The sequence below is a fragment of the Leopardus geoffroyi genome, chromosome D1 (genome assembly GCF_018350155.1).
Source record: "Leopardus geoffroyi isolate Oge1 chromosome D1, O.geoffroyi_Oge1_pat1.0, whole genome shotgun sequence".
Classification (NCBI taxonomy): domain Eukaryota; kingdom Metazoa; phylum Chordata; class Mammalia; order Carnivora; family Felidae; genus Leopardus; species Leopardus geoffroyi.
This window is the reverse complement of record NC_059329.1, coordinates 50,092,334-50,112,613: the sequence shown is the minus strand read 5'-3', so window position 1 is coordinate 50,112,613 and position 20,280 is coordinate 50,092,334.

Sequence of the window (20,280 nt, the reverse complement as noted above, 5' to 3'; positions counted from 1 at the left end):
GTACTAAAAAAAAAAGTATTTCAATGTATTATTGCTTTGTGTCAAAATCCTCCAAAACTCAATGACTAATATCAGAAGGGACCTATACCCATTTATTTGGGTAAAATGTCCAAATAGTTGGCAAGACCCAGAGAAGAAATTCTCATATAGTATATTTAAGCCAGTAGTATCTAGACATCCTCAAGAGTAAAATCCATCATCATCATAATCATGGTATTTTCACTGTAATCTCTTGTATGACCTGTATTTAGAAGACTAAAAAGAGTGACTTTTCATTTGCCTTTATTGCAGCAGCTCCTTGACATTATCTTGAGAGTTCTACATACCTACACCCTAGAATCTTTGTAAATTAGTAAATTTATAAATATGGCTTTTCCCTGCTATCTCAAAGTAGAGTGTTCCAAGTGAAACATTTTGTAAGCCAAAATGGCATAAAGTGAAGAAGCAATTACTAGTAATTCATATGGGAAATTTTTTTTGAAAATTCCTAGACCCCCAGAATAATCTCTCTTAGGTTTTTCTGATACCTTAGGACACACCTTGCTAAAGGATGCACATAGTAAACAGAGATAAAGCACGGGGGTTCACAGACAGCTCAAAGCTAGGACAGATTGAGGCTGAGATGCTGACTGTAGTTCCCAGGGAAGGAGCTTGGCGGTGCCTTTCTCAATGTTCAGAGTGTGTGCTGACTGTGTAACAACTAGCTGCAAAACTAACACTAAACGCTCGTTTTGCTTTTCGTCTTTTTTCATAAAAGTGAAAATCCTATTTAGATTCCTTTGTTAGCAAAAACTGATACTAATGTAAGTCTTTCATAAAAGCAAAGTGATGTAACATGGAATTTCAAAAAGCGAGGGATACCTGTAGATTATTTTTCAGGCTCTCTCCTTTACCTCAAATTATATTTATGTTGAGTATAATGAGTTCCTTGGCATAACTTCAAATTTCAACCACAGTTTTCAACATTTACTAAGGTTTTATCTCTCCCTTGTCAGCAATATTTCATAAATAAAACATTTTTACAACCTTAGGAGAATTTATAAGTATATAAGGAAAAGGAGAGAACAACTCAGCTGCATTGAGATGTGATAGACTAACATCATTCACTATCTTAGTAATTCACAACCCAGCATTCAGGTTTATGCTTCAGCAAGGAAACAAATTGCCATTGTAGTACTTACCAAGTATTGCAATTGCATGATTTCTTTTCTGTATCTTCTACTAGAACATAAACTAAACTGTCATTTCATCTCTGTTACCTAGCACAGTAAGCCTTTATTAATATTTGTTCAATGAATTAATGAAAAGATAAAGCTAAGAATACTAAAATGTCACTGAATTTACATGTCAAAATAAAGCCTCTGCTTTTAACAGTAGTAGTTGTTATGATACAATATATACATGAAGAGATGAGTGGGTATGTGTTTGGGAGTATGAGCATAATTATAAACATATACATGTATATGAATAATTTTACAAGCCATAAATGTCTTGGATGACTACATTTTCTAAGGCATGAGTTTCCTGTACCCTAAAAACTACTCATGCTTGGGTGATAACCTTTGATATTTTCCTGATATGCCCACACTTTAGCTTTTCTCTTGATATAACCTAAAAAAGGAAGATACTCCCAAGCTGGGTTTTACAGAGAACTCAATGAACTCTAAATATTCTGAGGTCTAATCTCAGACAGCTGATGAAAACTAAGCCCCTGACCAAAGACATACCATCCGCCAATCCACCACCACAAGGATACTTTTCTTCAAGTGCAACTCCCATGATATCACCTCCTTGCTTAGACCACTCATTTGTTCCCCACTGTCTAACATACACAATCCAAACTTCTTAAATACCCTTCTCTTTTGGCCCGGTCTTCTCCTTCCACCCATTCACTAGCTAAGTGACCTCTTAAAGGTACTTACCTTCTCGGAACTTCAATGTCTACTTTCATAAGTGGATATACTAACATTTGTATCAAATATGAAATATGTATCAATGTGAAACACACTAGGTATTTAATCAATGACAGCTGTTAATTTAATTACTATAATGTATCTTAGCTTCTCCTCTCACAAAGAAATATGAATTATAAGCCATTTCTCCAAAATATGCCCTCTACCCTTGGCACAATTATTAAAATTTAGACCACTGGTAATGACAGAATTTCTTGTGGGGTTAGAACAATTCTATATCTATATTGTCCAAAATGATAGCATTGTGTGGCTATTGAGCATTTGTAATGTACTTTGTGTAACTGAGAAAGCAAATTTTTAATTTTATTTAATATTAACTCATTTAAATTCAAATAGCCATATGTGGTTACTAGCCACCATATTAGACAACACAAATCTCTATTTCCCTTAAAAGACTATATGATCACCTGTAGAGAACTGTGATTCTTTCTTAAGATACCCTATTTCTTCAACCTTAGTGACTACTATTTGATAATTTCTACTAAGAATCTTTGTTTTTGTTATTGTTTATTTGTATATGAGTTTTTTGGTGGGAGGATGTTGTCCATTTTTCTCCTTCTCAGATGGACTGAATTATTTTTTCTTTCTCAATATTTTGTACAGATCTCCATCAAAATTTCCTGAACTGTGGTGAAATTATTTGTTTACTTTCATAATTCATTAAGTTTTTTGCAGATAGTGTTTGAGTTTTTGAAAAAAGGCTTACATTTGGTAAAAACTCAAAAAAGACAGGTATAAGGGAGTAATAAAGTGAGAGAGATAAAAGGGAGAGCTCAGGTAGACTGGCATAAAAAATGTGGCATGGAGGAGGTAGCTCTAAAAATTGTATTCACTCACAACTGTATTAAATCAACATTGCTAATTAGGTTCTCAATTTTGAAGAACCACTACCTAATATTTTCCCTAAGGATCTCATCAAAACAACAATAATCAATAGGGAACTGAGTATAATGGCACCTTGTTTGGGTTGATGGAGAGCTTGATTATAAGGAAACAAGTGATCAATAGAAAATAAGAAACCCTTATCACTGTTATTTAAAAGCCTCTACTCATAACACAGGTAACATTTCGTACTTCTCAGGAGGCCCTCATTCAGCCTGTCACACACACACACACACACACACACACACAAAATCATTGAAACAGTGGACACAGTCTGTGTGGCATTTTACAACTGTACCTTTTTTACCTAAACTTTCTGGAACTAAATTTCTGTAAGCTTATTTATCCCCTCAGGGAAAGACAACTCTACAAAGCCATTCTTGTGCCATAGAAAATTCTAGGATTAATAAACTTTCTCCCGAAACCCAATCTATAGTAGTAATGTAACATGTAACTATTATGTTCAAATTATTACTCACTGAGCCCTAACCCAAGACAATAGCTATAAAGTCTCTCTAAAAATCTCCATAGCAATTAACTCACGTAATTAAGTTTAGGTATAGATATGAGATGAACACCAGTAGGCAAAATTGGTTGGAAGGATTCACTCTCTGGCAATAATGACTAGATACAGGTCCAGAAATGGCACAGTAGTATGTTTATTTTTAAAATATTTTTATTCACTATACATTACACATAGGCTTAAACTAGGCATTGGGGTCACAGAGGAGAACAAGACACAGTTCTTGACCTTAAAGAGCTCATAGGCTAGTGTGAAAAATGAAGTGAAAATTTAAATACAATATGATAAATACAACAATGTGGGATGAGGGGTGGAGGCAGTCATAAGACATTTCTGAAAATATGAAAAAGGTAAAATTGAAAGGATACTTCGGGGTTACCCAGTGAAGTGTATGTTTGTATCAGTACTGGGATAGGACAGGAGGTGGCAATGCTACAGTGCTTTGAATAGTGTTCTTTCCAGAGGGAATAATACGTGCAAAGTCTTAGCAGATGACACTCAACTAGGCATAAGGAATAAAATATAGATAAGAAAGATATTGTTCTGGGAGCTCTCAATCTGTGTCTTCCTTATAAACAGATGAATTAAACCATGACAAGCTGAGTTCTATAAGAGGGAATGAATAAAGTTCATTAATGGTCTAACACTTCCTGGAAAGTCAAGAAAAGATTTACAGAAGAAGGTAATATTTGATTTGAATCTTCAACCTTCAAATGCCTTATTCCCAAACAGATTCTTTTAGAAGCTAGGCAGAGACCTTAATGATTCTAGTACACAAGTATCTTAAAATCATTTTAGAGTAATGTGAAAATGAATATGTGTTTCCAAAGTACATCTGTTGAAAAGGGGGGAAAAAAGCAAAGTTTACTGTTGAACCAAGAGAGTACTGAACGAAGTGAAGGATTCCTGTTGATGTTTGCATTAAAAATGAAAATTGTGCAATCATAGAAATATCAAATATCATAGGATCAGAAGTCAAATAATGATCCTATGCATTCCCTGAGTCATTTGGTTGATATTTAATGCATGCCAACTCCAATACAGGTATTTTGAACACAGGGAAATAGACCCATAGGTTATAAAGATAACACCTTCCCTCAAGGCTGACATAGCTAGCAGAGGGGACAGTCATGAAAAGATATGAAGTACAATCGGATGAATAAGTGCTGTGAGAGGGTATGCACAGAAGACTGAGAGGAACTCAGTCAAACTTTCTTGGAGGCAGAGGAGCAGAGTTGGGCAACTAGGTCAGAGAGAGTTTTCTATAGGAGACAGTGTTACAAAAGAACTTACAGTCCTGCAGGTAGCAGGTCACCAAATTAAGAATTGTAAAATAAATGAAGAAATCCATCATTTACTGTAGTCAACATTCTGGTATCTGGTGTGAATATGGAGTCAGGAAGTCAGTGATAAAGGTCCAGGTATGTAATAATATAATCAAGGCTCTGCCTGAAGCAGGTATCTTTTGACCTTCCTTTTCTTGAAGGTGATGGACAAGTTAACTCTGACAGTCAATGACAGATGGTGAAAGCAAAGCCTGAGGCAATGAAAGTCAACTCATATTTATTTGCCTGAATAATCCCACTGTTTCTCTGGAACCCTGCAGAAATGACAATTCAAAGACATTTCAATTTCTGGTGTTCAATGTTTTCCGAGGACTAACTATACAACAAGATATTGCTTAATTGGGGGGAGTCTAAGATATCTGCGTAAGTGTAATTGGAAATCTGTAGAGACCCTGCACAAAATGAGAAAATGACCTTAAGTTGCTATTTACCCAAGACAAATAGTTCAGTTCAGGGACTGCTTTGGGCTAATGTAAGAATATGCTAAGACACTGACTTCTTCTTGAACCATGGACTGAACATCACCTTTTAACCTAGAGAAAATTAATCTGTCCAAAAGTCATTTCATTTGAACTACAAATAATTAAATATAAGCTTATGTTGCAACAAAGAAACCAATATCTTTGGTTGTACATTCATTTTAACATACATCTTTAGAGCCATTCAATGACACAGATATTATTAGGCCCATTTTCTAGATGTACAAATAAGAAAAATAAGCCTCTGATAGATACAATGACTTGTCCAAGAACCTATAGATATGAAATGACAGAACCAAGGTTTAAATAAAAAACTTTCTCCATCCAAAATCCAAATTGCTCGTCTAGTTCAAAAGTCATCCTCCCAAAGAACAAAATCACCACTGATAACGTTTTTATGGAACAGGGGTTGGAAGGAGAATCATAAATCACCAGCTTGTCTCCTTAAGAAGTGGTTGGTAGTAAATTGAGAAAAATTAAATTAGCAAAACTATGTTAAAGATTTAAAAATATAATGTTACTTAAAAAGAAAATGCTATCTGTGGTGCCTAGGTGGCTCAGCTGGTTAAGCATCTGACTTCAGCTCAGGTGAGTTTGAGCTCCATCTTGGGCTCTCTGCTGTCAGCACAGAGCCCACTTTGGATCTTCTGTCCCCCTCTCTCTGCCCCTCACCCACTCGTGCACACATGCTCTCTCTCTCTCTCTTTCAAAAATAAAAAATAAACATTAAAAAAAAGTAACGTTATCTGGTCAACTGCATCCCAAAAATATTGTTGTTTGGACCTCAGAAAATGTAGGCTATTTCAATAAAAATTAAAATAATGAAAATCAAAGGAAAGTCATGTATCTCTTGGAAAGACAATCTAAAATAATATTCCATAGGGGTGCCTGGTGGCTCAGTCAGTTAAGCATCCGACTTTGGCTCAGGTCATGATCTCACAGCTTGTGAGTTAGAGGCTCATGTCAGGGTCTGTGCTGAAAGCTCAGAGCCTGGAGCCTGATTCGGATTCTGGATTCTGTTTCTCCCTTTCTCTGCCCCTCCTCTGCTTGCACTTGGTCTCTCAAAAATGAATAAACCTTAAAAAAATTAAAAACAAAATAAAAAAAAAACAAAATAATATTCTATAAATGGAATGGATATGCTAATATTTAATTCAAAGAACTTTTTTTTTTTTTGGTGGTAAGTTCTGTGTTTTAATTCAAGTTAGTTAACATACAGTGTAGCATTGTTTTCAGAAGTAGAACCCAGTGGTTCATCACTTAACTATAACACCCAGTGCTCATCCCAGCAAGTGTTCCCCTTAATGCCCATCAACCACTCAGCCCATTCCCCCACCCACCTCTCCTCTAGCAATACCCAGTCTGTTCTTCTGCAAGGGACTTTTTAAAAACCCAAACTTGCTTAATCTTTGCAGTATTTGATTCACTAACCACTGTCTTTTACTTGGAAGACTCTCCTTTCTTTGTGACATTCCTTTTTCTCTTCTTACCTTCTAGACTATTCTTTGTTAGTGTCTTTTTATGGATCTCCTCTGCCTTTTTCTCTTCCTTAAGTATAGGTATTCTCCTTAATTCTTTCTTAACCTATTGCTCATTTTACCACATATGATTTTGTTAACTAAGTACTTCTGTCAAAATTTCAATTTAAAAAAGACATGCTACTGTAATCAAAATTCTTATCTCCAATACAAGGCCAGAATTCCAGTCCCTCCCTCTGACTCATCAATCTGTACTCTTTCCAGTGCCACATTTTTGTCCAGGTAACATAATAGTAGGTTGAGAATTCCAAGTGGGGTTCCTAAAACTGCACTGGATTATTGGTATGTGACTGCAAACTTAGAAACCAAACAAGACCAAGTATGAGATGAGGGCCTCCAACATGAATTCATGAGCCTAGACAGAGTTGGTAGAGTTTGAACCGCCTTCCTCTTCTTACTCATGTACCCATCCTCAGCTTTGGCTTGTCTACTTTAAAACAGAGCTATGGTTTCTCTTTCAAGCAATTCCTTATCTCCCCTTAGATTTGCAAAGACTAAAGCAAAATGCAGCTGTTGAACACATTTCCCTTTGCTTAGCTTATGTCTCTAATTCCCCATTCTCATTTTTCAGCAAACCAATTTTCTCTTTACCGTCTGTCTCCCACAAATACATTTGAGAAATCCTTTCTTGCTGATTGAATTAGGCCCTGAAAATTAATACTGCTTTTTTTTTTCTTTCACTTCCACTTATCTCTTAAAATTTTTTTCAGCTTACTTGCTTTTGAATCTCCCCAATTATTCTCATTACTGAAGAGTGGTGGTTTTCTTTTAAGGCATTCTGTTTTCTAGGGCTTCTTTGTGGGGAATGGCAGAGAGAAAGTTATCTTTTTAATGGTTTTATCATCCAGTATTAATGTTTTTAACAAAAATTCATTAGTTTTGCACTTTAATTTCAGTGCCCTCAGCCCTGCCATAATTTAATACATATCCTACTAATACACTTTTATTTATTCATTCAAAATCGACTTACTGAAACTATAATGTGTTACAAACTGTATTATATCTTAGAGATGTTAAGATAAACTACACAAGAAAACTTTTTCATGAGGCTTAGAATGTTGAGAAAAAATATGTGGTGAATAGATAACTGTAGGATGAATAATAGGTGTACTTATTATTAATAAAATAATATAGGTGATCAGATGAGAGTATAACTAAGAGAAGTACTTGGGCAGAGATGATATCCCTCAAAATCCTGCTTCATGTGGAGCTTTCTGCACAGACCAAAGGGAAAGGTGTATTTAAGGTAGAAGAAACAGCATTCTAAAGGCCACGTGTGGTTACAGTGGATGCTTTAGTAGTGTCTGGCAATCTCAAAACAACCCATTCTTCTCTGGCAAATATCTTCCCCACCTATGATATTGACACAAGTGTGAACTCCTAGAGCCAACTTTGTACTCCATGACCCAGATCATACTCTTGGCCATAAATTCCTAAACCGGTTAAACTAAATTAGGCAAATATAAGTTCTTTTCCAAATAAATTTGATGGGGAATCGAAAGTCCTAACACTCTCCCTATATGGCTGTAAGTTTAACACAAGAAATAAGTAACTCTGAAATAGCATCTGTGTCCCACTATGTGGCCTGAGGTTATAGAAGGAGAAAAAAATGAACTAGACACAGACAGGAAAGCAGAAGATGGAAGTACACATCCTGACCACTTTCCAAATACGCATTTCAGTCCTTGTGAAGCCCAGTTGTAATCAAGCTCAAAGGTTCTGGGAGATGCACCTATGTCCTTCTAATAAACTTCCCCTTTTTGGCTTAATAAGGCCTAAGCTGAGTTCAATGCTGTAGCTAAAGAGTCCTTACTAATCCAGGTATTAAAAATTTGAGCCAGCCATTTGAAGCTCACAGTGGCCAAAGCTGGAACACAGGGAGCAACAAAATCAATAATGTAGTACTGGATTGTAACTCAAAATATAAAATAAATATCCCTCAGACCATACTGATATAAACACATGAATAAATAACTATACAAGTAGATAAGAAAGATAAATGTGTTAAAAGAGATGAATTACCCTTACAGAGGAATACCTAATAATATATGTTGATACTGTTACCTCCAGGAGGCAGAGCTCAATCTTCCTGTCACCCCTAAATGTAGGCTGACTTAGCGACTCAATTCCAAAGAATATAGAAAGGAAAAACTTGTAACATTATAGTGCAGAAACCTGGCAAACAAAGAGATCAAGCTTAATATCACAGTGATAGTCATATTGATAGCATGTTCCCCTTGATATAATGTGATGAGAAGAGCATTTCACCTCCAGGGCATTCTTCTTAAAAATCCATAACTCCAGTATAATTATACAGTAGAAACATCAAAAAACCCAAATGACGGACATTCTACAAATGCCTGACTCAACTCCTCAAAATTCTCAAGATCATAAAAAAAAAAAAACAAAAAACAAGGAAAATCTGAGAGACTGTTACATACCAGAGGAGAATAAGGAGACATGATGATTACATGCAATGTGGTATCCTAGACAGGAACCTGGAACAGAATAAAAAAGAACATTAGGGTAGAAAATGGTGAAATCTGCATTAGGCATAGGGTTTAATTATTAGTAATGTACCAATATTTGTTTCTTAATTTTGACATCTACCATGGTAATGCAAGATGCTAAGAATAGGAAAAAACAGGTGGAGGTATACGTAAACCCTATTCTATCTTTGCAGATTTTCTATAAATCTAAGATCATTCTAAAGTAAAAAGCTTTTTTTATAAAAGATTATTCCAAAATAAAATGGATGTAAGAATGGCGACAGTTCAGGATTCACATAAGGGCAAGGCAGCAAACAATGAGATCAAAGTAAGTGAACACCAAATTTAAGACAATTGTTTTCCCCATACAAGACAATGAGAGTTCAACAAAGGATTAAACTATCAAATCTGTCTTTTAGAAACAGCTAGTGTCTTTACAGAAGATATATGTGAAGGGAGGCAAGGCATGGGGAAGAGAGGACAGTTGTGGGGACATTTCAAAGTCCAGGTAAAAGATTTTGAGAACATAAATTAGGGCATCTTTGTTGATATCACACTACCCACTAAAACCAAGGTCCACATAAAAGCCCATTCACTCAACCAGACATGTGTAAAGTCACAAAAGCAATTTCCAAAGGCCAGCGAGACACCTGATATATGGGGCCAGATCCTGGCTCTGAAACTGTATTATTGGTCTGAGATCATTAAGGAGGTTTAATTTTCTTTATTGATTTTGAAGAAGCACTTCAATTCACCTTTAAATATTCTTCTCTTCTTCCCCTTTACATTATAAAATTTCCATCAAAGGTCCTTAGGGCTTTCCACACGTTCCTTCAAAATCAACTTCCTTTAATGTTTCTTCCACTTAGCATTTAAAGTCTAATAATATTGCGGTCACTGCCATTCCCCAAAGTCTAACCCATTATCATAGTTGGCTTTTTTCCTAGGATGTGTTTAGAATAGCAACTGGCCACAGCTAGGAGGAACAGTCAAGACCCCCAGTGTGAATCTAAGAAATCCAGCCCTGTTCTCAAACTTTCGCTTCTGTAGTTGGTTCCTAGGTGTTCTGATCAATATCTGAGTAATTAAAATTTCTCATGATCAAAGTTCTGACCTTTGCATTGGCCCTGCTTATCAGTAAAAACATGTCTTGATCTCACTGTCAGTAGCTGCCTGGAGGTTTGTACAGCAATTTCTCTAAGCCCCTGCCTCCCTCCCCTGTCCTTGACTTTGGTTCAAGCTGTGTTTGCTGCATCAGCCAAAACCACGTTGTAAATGCCCTTGGCTGCTTCAGCTAATCCTCAACCAGCACCACCTCCTTTCCTTCTGCTGTAATGCTTCCCAAACACTTTCTCAACTACCATTTAAAATCGCCTGATATTTTGCTGGTTCAGCCCTGTATCTGGTTGGTTTTCCTTTTATGAATCCTTAAAAATGTGGAATTGAAATCCAGTAATCCAATTTTATATGCTCTGGGTATTTGTAAAGAAAATGTGTTCTTTTCTTTGGCAACACAGACAGGGACACATCTTTCTTCATGGTGAGCATCGTCATCACTCTGAGTCTCCACCTCCCCATCCATAAAAAAATCAACATTTCCTTCAATGCTGAAATCTCTTTGATCACTTAGCTAAGGTTATTGTATAGTCTTGGTTTATACTGACCCAATAATTGCCTACTAAAAGGCTCCTATCACCAGGTACTGAAGAAGATGACAGGAATAAAGCAGCACATCAGAGAGATATGATCACTGCTATCAGGGGTCTTAAATTTCAGTGGTGGATAAAAACAAGTAAATGGGAAATTGAAATAAAAGTTACAGTTAAACAAAGGCTTGTCCACAGCTAACATATAAGAACTATACTGATATATAAGAACTGTCAACCCAGGACGGATATTTAGAGACCAGAGAAATTTATAAACTAAACCAAATTCCCATCTTTATTGAAATCCAAGAAAACCAGTTATCCTATCAAAAAAAAAAAAAAAAAAAAAAAAGAGGGCCAATCACTCATTGGGTTCTGAGGATCTAGATCTCAGGGACATTGAGAACATCCCTACAGTCCAGTCCACTTTCTACATTGGATTTTTATGTTCAAAGTCCAAAACTACTTCTCTAGCCACTTTCTCAATCCAAGGCATAAAAGAAAAATATAACACCTTCAGCAGTTCAGAACTTTTTAGAGAACTAAAATCACCACCAATAATTTTTCCTTCCAAGTGCCAAGTACTGTGCTGGTACATCTATCAGATTTCAAGCCAAGTTATCCCATATAGATGGCAAGAGCTGCTTCAGACAAGTGGGGCTGCTCCAATCTTCAACTAATTTAGTCTTCAAAAATACTTACTGATAGTAAGAAAATTGAGGATAGTTAAATTTCAGAATCTATCCATGTAATATGGTCAACTTGCAAATTCAGGACAAACCAAAATGTTCACAAAAAAAAATGAATGGATGTTGTTTGAAGTAAGTGTGGTCCACAACATAGAATGTTATAGACAGAGAAGACCTAGTAGTTTATTGGTCATTCATCTAACCTAGAGGAGAGAGTTAAGACTAAAAAATTTAACCAACTTGCTCAATGTTGCATAAATGAAAAATCCCAGACTAAAATCATTGTATCTTTGAATCTCAGGTTTTAAAGAACAATAAAAATAAGACTAGCTCATAGATTTATTGAATTTGTTTATCTGTATTAGGTTCAAGATACTCCCCTAAGGCTGTCCCTACCTACCTCATTGCATTGTGATAGATATTAAACGTATAGTAAGTGTGAAAAGTAGTATAAAGTGTTTGACACTTAACAACTTAAATCATTATAATAGTAACTGGAATATGTAAATCATTACATGCTCCCCCACTTCTATCAAGGTGCCATAACACAAAATTTCCTGAAAATATTTACTAAATGAACTAGTAACACAATAAAAAGAATACAAAAATTGACCACAGAAATAACTTTTTGAGCTGTCTATTCATATCTTCTTATTTTGTTTGCCCCTTATTTCAGTGTAATTGAGCAGACATTTTATTTGCCTCTACTTTTCATTCAACATGAAATAGCATACAGAAGCATAATAAATAATATATAGCTACATAATCATATCAAAGTAGAGTATGCATCAAAGCCTAAAGAAGAGACTGTTCAAGATTTTGCATAATCATATGCATCAGAGATAAAGAATATGAGATAGCTGTGTTGAGAAAGAAAGGCAGAAATTTGTTCATATAATGTTGTATTCTATTTTACTAACCATGTATTTTTACATGGAATAAAATCATAGGATGTTAGATTTAGAAACAAGATGAGACATCAGATAAACCAGTTCCATCAGTTTTTGAGATGAGTTTTGGAGCAGTATATTTTTCATCTTCAAATGGATACCAAATCATCCAAGAGTTAACAAAAGTCAGACTGCCTCCAAATACAGTGTTTGAGAATACTACCAGGACATGATTGAGTTTACATCTTCATAATTTTTTTACAAATCAAGACTGTAACTGCTATGACTTCCAAAACTGTAAAGGCTAGATTGGGAAATATATCCCCCCCAAAAGCAAAAAATATGCACTTAAAATTATAATAACCTAATAACAATGGCAAACATTTATTGTGCTTCCTCTATGCAGACACTGAGCCAAGTCTTCTATAAGGTAATTGCTCAGTTAATCTTCACATTAAAACTCAATGAAATGAGTAACATTAATATCAGCATGTTATAGATGTGAAAACTAAATCAACCAGAGGTTAAATAAATTGCTTAAAATCAAATGGCTAGTAACTGGCTAGAGAGTCCACTATTTATTACATTGATTGCAAGAATTTTAATCTCAGTCATTCTTACACTAACAAGGTCTACTGCTTATTGGTAATTAGTCCATGCCATCATTTTCTTCTTTCTTCCTTCTACAATTAAGGAAGAGAGCCTCTTCATGAACAAGACTAGCATCTCCTCCTGTACCCAATTCCAACCAATTCTTCCTCTGTAAGAGTGTCATTCTACTTATACTCTTCTCCCTTTCTTGCCTTTATATCCTCTGTCATACTAATCCTTTAAGTCAACATTCAAACATATTCAGTATATTCCTAAAACCCTCCTTCAACCCACAGGCTTTTCCAAACCCTTTTCTAAATACTGTATATCTATTTTCTCCTTTGTAAGCAATTATTTAAAGTGGTTCTGTTTATGCAGGCTGTTTATCCTTACCAATTGCCCATTGATGCCACAATGAACTGAAATCCACCTTAGTTGTGTTTATATATTAATCACTTCTCAAACTATAAGTCTATGCCTAGAATCTCTTTCATGAGCTCTAAATGTAAATCATGATATCTAAATCTATAGATCTAACCAGTCAACTGCGTACTGCACTAAAAAAACCTCAAGTACCTCAAACTCAACCTATGTAACACTCATTTCTCCCTCTTAAGGGAGGAAGTATGATCGATCACAGGGAATGACACTACCGTTAAGACAATCAAGGCTTTTTCTTATTACATACACCTCAAAACTCTCCTAGCCTTTACCCATTTCCCAGTTCCAAAGCCCTTTCCACATTGTTTGGTAACTCCAGCAGAACCCCACTTTTCAGTACCAAAATGTTACTCAAGACAAAATTATGAGAGAAATTATTGAATCCTCCTTACTGCCTTCTCTCTGCCTCTCACACAGTTTCCAACAATCATCAAGTCCTGATTCTACTTCCTAAATATGTTTCAAATCAGTTTACTTTCTCCCATTTGTGTGCTAGTAGCCTCGTTTAGGTCACCATCAATTTACGCCTGCATATTGGTATCTTATTGGTGCTGTAACAAATTACCACAAACTCAGTAGCTTAAAATAAGACACATTTTGTTACAACTCTGTCTAGGTCAGAAGTCTAATCTAGGTCTCATTGGGCTAAAATCAAAGGATCAGCAGACCTGTGTTCCTTTCTATATGATCTAGGAAATAATCTATTTTTTTTTTCCTTTTCAACCTTCTAAAGGTCATCCACATTCCAAAGCTTGTGGTCTCCTTCTTCCATCTTCAAAGACAACAATCTAGCATCATTCTGACCCAGCTTCTAAGCTCCAATATCTTTCTCTGACAAGAAGACAAAAAAGGTTCTCTACTTTTAAGGACTCATGTGATTAGATGGAGCTATCTGAGTAATTATTAGAAGTTAGAGTAAGGACAGCAAAATACCACCAGACTGAGAAGACACTTTGAAACCAAAAAATGAAGCAAGCCATTCTATACCATTTACACAGCATTTTATTCAGGGTAACTTACTGACATGGAGGGATCAGCAGACAAGATGCAGGCACTACACTGTCATTCTCCACCCCATTTGGACCTTAATCCACAGCTTTTAGAGAAAGAGGCATTATGGTGATGTCAAAGTGCAGTTATCTAAAATGGAGCCATATGTATGCCACAGGAACTCTACTAGTTAGCTAAAGTAGAGCTTTCTATGTACCACTTTAGGAAAGATCAGAACAAGCCTTCCCACATTCCATTCAGGACATACATTAACCTCCATGAGGCCTGGAACATGTAGTCTTCAGGTAGGTCATTGAACAAACATAGACAAGATGGAGGGCAAAATATGGAGTTAGCGTTGTCAGCACTCCCACAGTAATCCTGCTTACGTTACCTCTTTTGCCATGTAAGGTAACATATGTACGGCCTCTAGGTGTCAGGACCTGGATAAATTGGTCGCCATTTTTCTGCCTACCACTGCCTAGATTACTCAAAGATCCATCTAACTAATGGTTCCACACCTACCCTTTTTCCTCTCCATTGCACCCCGATGTGTCACCAAAATACTCTGCCATGGTACAAATTCCTTGCTTGAAATCTTTCACAAGTTTCTCACTAATCTCCAGATAAAGGACCCAGTTGTGCTAGGTAAGCCATGCACAGCAAGAGGGAACCCAGGTAAGAGCCATTTGGCCTGTTTTGAACATTCATATAAAGTCTCATTTGTATTACTCAGCACATGAGATTATACCTAATTGTATTTTTATCATAGGATCATTACTTTGCCAGTGTAAAATTTTATATATAATATAAATTTTGTAAAGTTTTCTTGCATTTTTAAAAATGTATATTTGGAGCCTGAAAACCCAAAAGCCACATCTAAGCTGTCCTATGTTCCATGGCTTATGTCTCCTCTGCTTAGATTACTTTGTTGCCTTCCAGTCTCACCTCTGGACTCTGCACTCTTGCTCTCCCTATCCTTTATATTATAAAACCCAATGATCTTAAACTCCTGCCAATAGCACATGTCAAAAGGGCACAGGAGGCTGGCTGGATCTATGTAAGATGAAATAATCACATGTACCAGTTTTTATTTTTTTCCCTCCAGAATTCCCTGGCCTTAAGTGCAACAAGCTCCAAATCCTGAAGTGAGCACTGCAGGAAAATCCTCCTAGGTGTAGGAGGAGGAACTAAAAGGGAAAATCCTAACACAGACAGAAAGAGGGCAGAAATCCCCCATTTTACTCTCTTTTATCCTCCACTTTCTCGTACCCCACATCTCAAGCAATCCCAGGGGTGGGGAGTGGGTGTACAAGGCCAAGCAACCTGTAATGGAAACCCACAGAAGCCAAAAGTCTAAAGGTTACAGTTCCAACAGGATAGGACTCACCTGTAAAGAAGACTCCAGGGAACCAAAAAGTACTGTGGAGGTTACAGAGAAAGAGGATCCTGGGAAAGTGACCCCATAAAGTCATTTATAAACTGTAGGCTCCAATCCATGCCATGAATGCAAGGACTTAATACTAGTTAGCATACACAAGACTGAGAACTGAGCTAATGGACAGAACACTGCCCAGATTCCAGACTGTCCACTGGGTGGTGCATATTGGAAAGATATGTGAAACACTCTGCAAAGGCTTTGAAATCTAAACTGACCAGAATCCCAGCCCACAGAAGGAGGTTTAGAACTTGCAGCAAGAACCTAAATGAATAGACTGCCTGCTAAAACAAAAACATCAACATTTTCCTTAGGATTTAAACAAGATCCAGAGTCTTAACAATATTAAAATGTCCAAAATTCAATTCAAAATTACCCAGCATTGGAAGAACTTTAAAGGGTTGAACTCTCATGGGAAATGGCAATAAACTTGTGCCAGTGTCAAGATATCACAAATATAGCAAAAATCATTACAGTATTTTAAAGTGTCTATTACAAAAATAATCAAATGAACAATTTTAAACATTTGTAAAACAAATGTTAAAATTAAAAATTAAAGAAAATATGTAAAGAAAGCCAAAATGGAAATGTGAAAACTGAAAAAGTCAAATAACTGAAACTATAGAAAAATATCTCACTGGATGGACTCAACAGCAGAATTAAAATGATAGTACAAGGAGTGAACTTATAAATAAATTAATAGAAATTACTAATCAACTGGAAAAAATATTTTAAAAACATGAACAGAGCCTCAAGAATGTGAAAAAAATAACAAAAGATCTAATATTAGTATCACTGAAGTTCCAGAAAAGAAGAGAAAGACTGTGGTGCTGAAAGTGTTTATAAAGAAATAATGACTTCCCAAGAAGTTGAATAAGGAAGAAATCCATCTGTCTATATTGATAAAAGAAAGAAAGAGAGAGAGAGAGTGGGAGGGAGGGAGATCATGCTCTTCTTCACTGGAGAAGACAAAATACTATATGCAGAAGGAATGATAGTTTTCAAAAATCAACAGAGTACCCAAACTACAAGGAGATAGTTGAATAAGCAAAGGCTCTTTAAATAATCTCAAAATATCTTCTTACAAAATACTTTTTAATTACAAAGAAAATAATGCTAACTTTACAGTGAAGAACTCTGATAAATATCACTTTAACCAAGTTATGTCTAACATTATCATAATTGGGATAATTATGAAAAAGAGCAAGAAAAAAACACTATTATTCATAGTGACCGTGTGCCAGATACTTGCAAAACAACAACCCAAAAGAAAACAACTAGATTTTCTTTTCTTGCACTGCTCTTCACTTGGCTAAAGCAAAACAAATCAAAACAAAACACTCTTATAGAGAAGCAGAAAACATCTTCCTTTACAGAAGAGCAGAAGCACCTCTCTTGTCAATAGCTTCTAGGTAAAATGCATAAAGAAACTGAATGGAAAGAATAGGATTCAAGAAAACCAAGTTTGCATCTTAGCTCAACCACTTACCACTTTTGTGTTTTGGGAAAAGTAACTTAACCTCTCAGAGCTTCAGTGTTTAGACTACAAAATGATGTATAGGGTTATTTTCGAGAAACAAATGAAATAAAATATGTAAACCTGCCAAGCACATTACCTGTCATAAAGCTGATAGGCAACATTTTAATTGAATGAATTGCATAGGGATACTCTGAAATATTTCCTCTATAGGGATGAGCAGAAACTATCCTTTCGTAAGACATAGAAAACTTTCTATCAGTCATGCAGGAGGTCTTCTCTTGCCTTGGGCAGGCTAATTTGTTAACTAATTAAAGAGCAAAAGTACAGGGAAGATGAAGATTTCTGGTACTTCAGGAATGGAGTCATTTCTAGATAAAGACTTCAAATTTAAAACTCGTGTTAACTTCTGCTCCCTCCTAAAACTCTACCAAAATGGAGGTAAAAAACATTTTTGGAGGCACCAATTCATAAGAATAAAGAAGATGTGAGAGGACATAAAAGCAATAAAACTTTGGAATCTGAAAAACAAATGAACAAGGCAGTATTGACAGCATACTTGAAAAATCTAGATTCTGTGTTAAAAGTAGGATCAATTTAGAAGGACACTAATTTTCCTTTTTAGGACTACCAGAAGACTCAAAAAATGGCAGCAGAATTGTCTGAAAATATGTTTACTAAGTTCAACTATACATCCATCTTTGTTGACCACAGATGGATAATTATTTCCATCCCAACAGAACTGAGGGTTTTCTAAAAATGTAATTCAGAAGGTCTCAAAACTGAGAAAACCAAGCACAACTGAGGCTTGATTTCAGTAAACAGAGATACCAAGTGAAAATTTTCACACTAGGTTTTGAAACCCATAGCTTTCTCCCTCATTCAGCTCCCAGAATCCTAGCACCCAGGATTATGTTTTATAGGGTGAGAATGAGTCTGACCAGTCCATGGAACATCACCTAGAGAAATTAATATCAGAGTTTCCCCCAGAGTACACAGGTTTCTTTACCATCAACTCGGAGTTACTAAGTCTCTCCCTCTCAAATGGAGATTTTTAATCACTTCTTTTGATGTTCAAATCTTAAATGAGTAAACACCATGGAGAAGAAAGATAACTAATGTTGGCTACGGTTGGTATTTTACCAGGTAGTTTGGAAATAGGATGGAATCAAGAAAATTTGTAAGGGAACATTTATCATGTTGGATCATGAAAACCAAACTGCTCAAAATGGAAGTTAGAAAGTGAAAGGGTAGTACATAAAGGAAATGGGATATATTCAACAAGGGGGAAATCTCTGGGCAAGAAAAGCATATTAGAGAGAGGGTATTGGAAGAATTGGGATTGAAATACAGGATATGGTAGAGAATGGGATCCTTAAATATTTGGTCTGAGAAGTATTACGACCGTGCATGATATGACCACGTGTGAAGTTAAATTAAAAGGGAAGGAGGACACTATGATTGATGTTAATGAAGTCATTTTGCAAGTGACAGACATCTAAACATCTTAACCCAAACTATCTCAAGCAAAATAAAGGCTGCATTGCCTCATAACTGAGAATCCCATGAGTGCAGTTAATATTCAGGAATTGTTCAACAATGTCATTAAACTCAGATATTCTCTCTGTTCTTCTTTCGTCTGTGTTGGATTCGTTCCCAGGCAGCTGACTCCCAATAATATGTGTTAAACCTTTCAATGGATCATGTAAATTATATCCACCTTCTTCACTTTCACCTCAAAATGTTATCTCCTTACTTTTCATTGCTTTCTCTATTTATCAAAGAAAAGGCATGAATCCATTTTTCTTTCTAAGCTTAAGTTCTACATGCATAATATAAATTCCCATTTCTTGCCAGGACTTCTAGAACTACTTTCTACATATTACCCTTTTAAAATTTAAACATAACTCTACATGATCCTTCCTTGATTGGAGGATACACAGAAACTTGTATTTCCCTATGCTGAAAACAAAAACATAAAAAAAAGCTTTTCTCAAGAGAACCATCCATCCATACTTCTGTCCTCTCTTTCCTTGCCAAATTTCTGTTAAATACATTTTTTAATTTACTGTTTTATCTACATTTAAATAAACTTTTCCCACATAACCTCTTGCAATACAACTGCAGCTCTCCCCACAGTCAAGAAATTGCTTTCTCAAAAGTCCGTTATATTTTGCCACACATATTCCATGGCCCAGGTCAGAACTTTGTTTCCATTTCATGATCCCAATGAGCCTTATTTAGCTCACTTCGATTTCTTGTCCTTAATATCGTATCAAATCTGTTTCCTTTTTGACTCATCTATTTCTGCCAATGGCACTTCTGATGCCACTAATATACATCCTTAAGGAGAACCAACATCATACATTTCTACTCTTTAAAAATGTTTTTTAGCCTCTCATTTCCTACAAACAAAATTTTTAAACTTCAAACAATTGTATTTATTTTGCAATGAATTTTCTTCCGCTGCTATAGTGAAATGAAGTGATTATAAACTGTGGAGTCAGAAGACCCAGTTTCAAATCCAACCCCAACACATTCTTTTAAATAATCTTTTTATATTAACATATAGATAGAATAAAATGTCTGTAAAGTAAGTACAAGGTTTCAATAAAAACAATTGAGAGGTAAGGGTTAACTTCTCCAAGACTGATCACTTGAAGGCTTGCTTCCCTGCAAACGAGTTTGTCTCCTGAAAAGTCCCACGGAAAGTGACATGACTAAGTGCTTAAAACAACCAATTTTGGTCAACAAGAAGACTTAATTGCAAGTGTATCATTGTCATGTGACAAGGTGCTAGTGCTTTCCTAAACATGAACACTTAGATGAGAGGACAGGCTCAAGCCAAGGTTCCACAGCACCATATCCCTATTATATCTCAGCTTCTA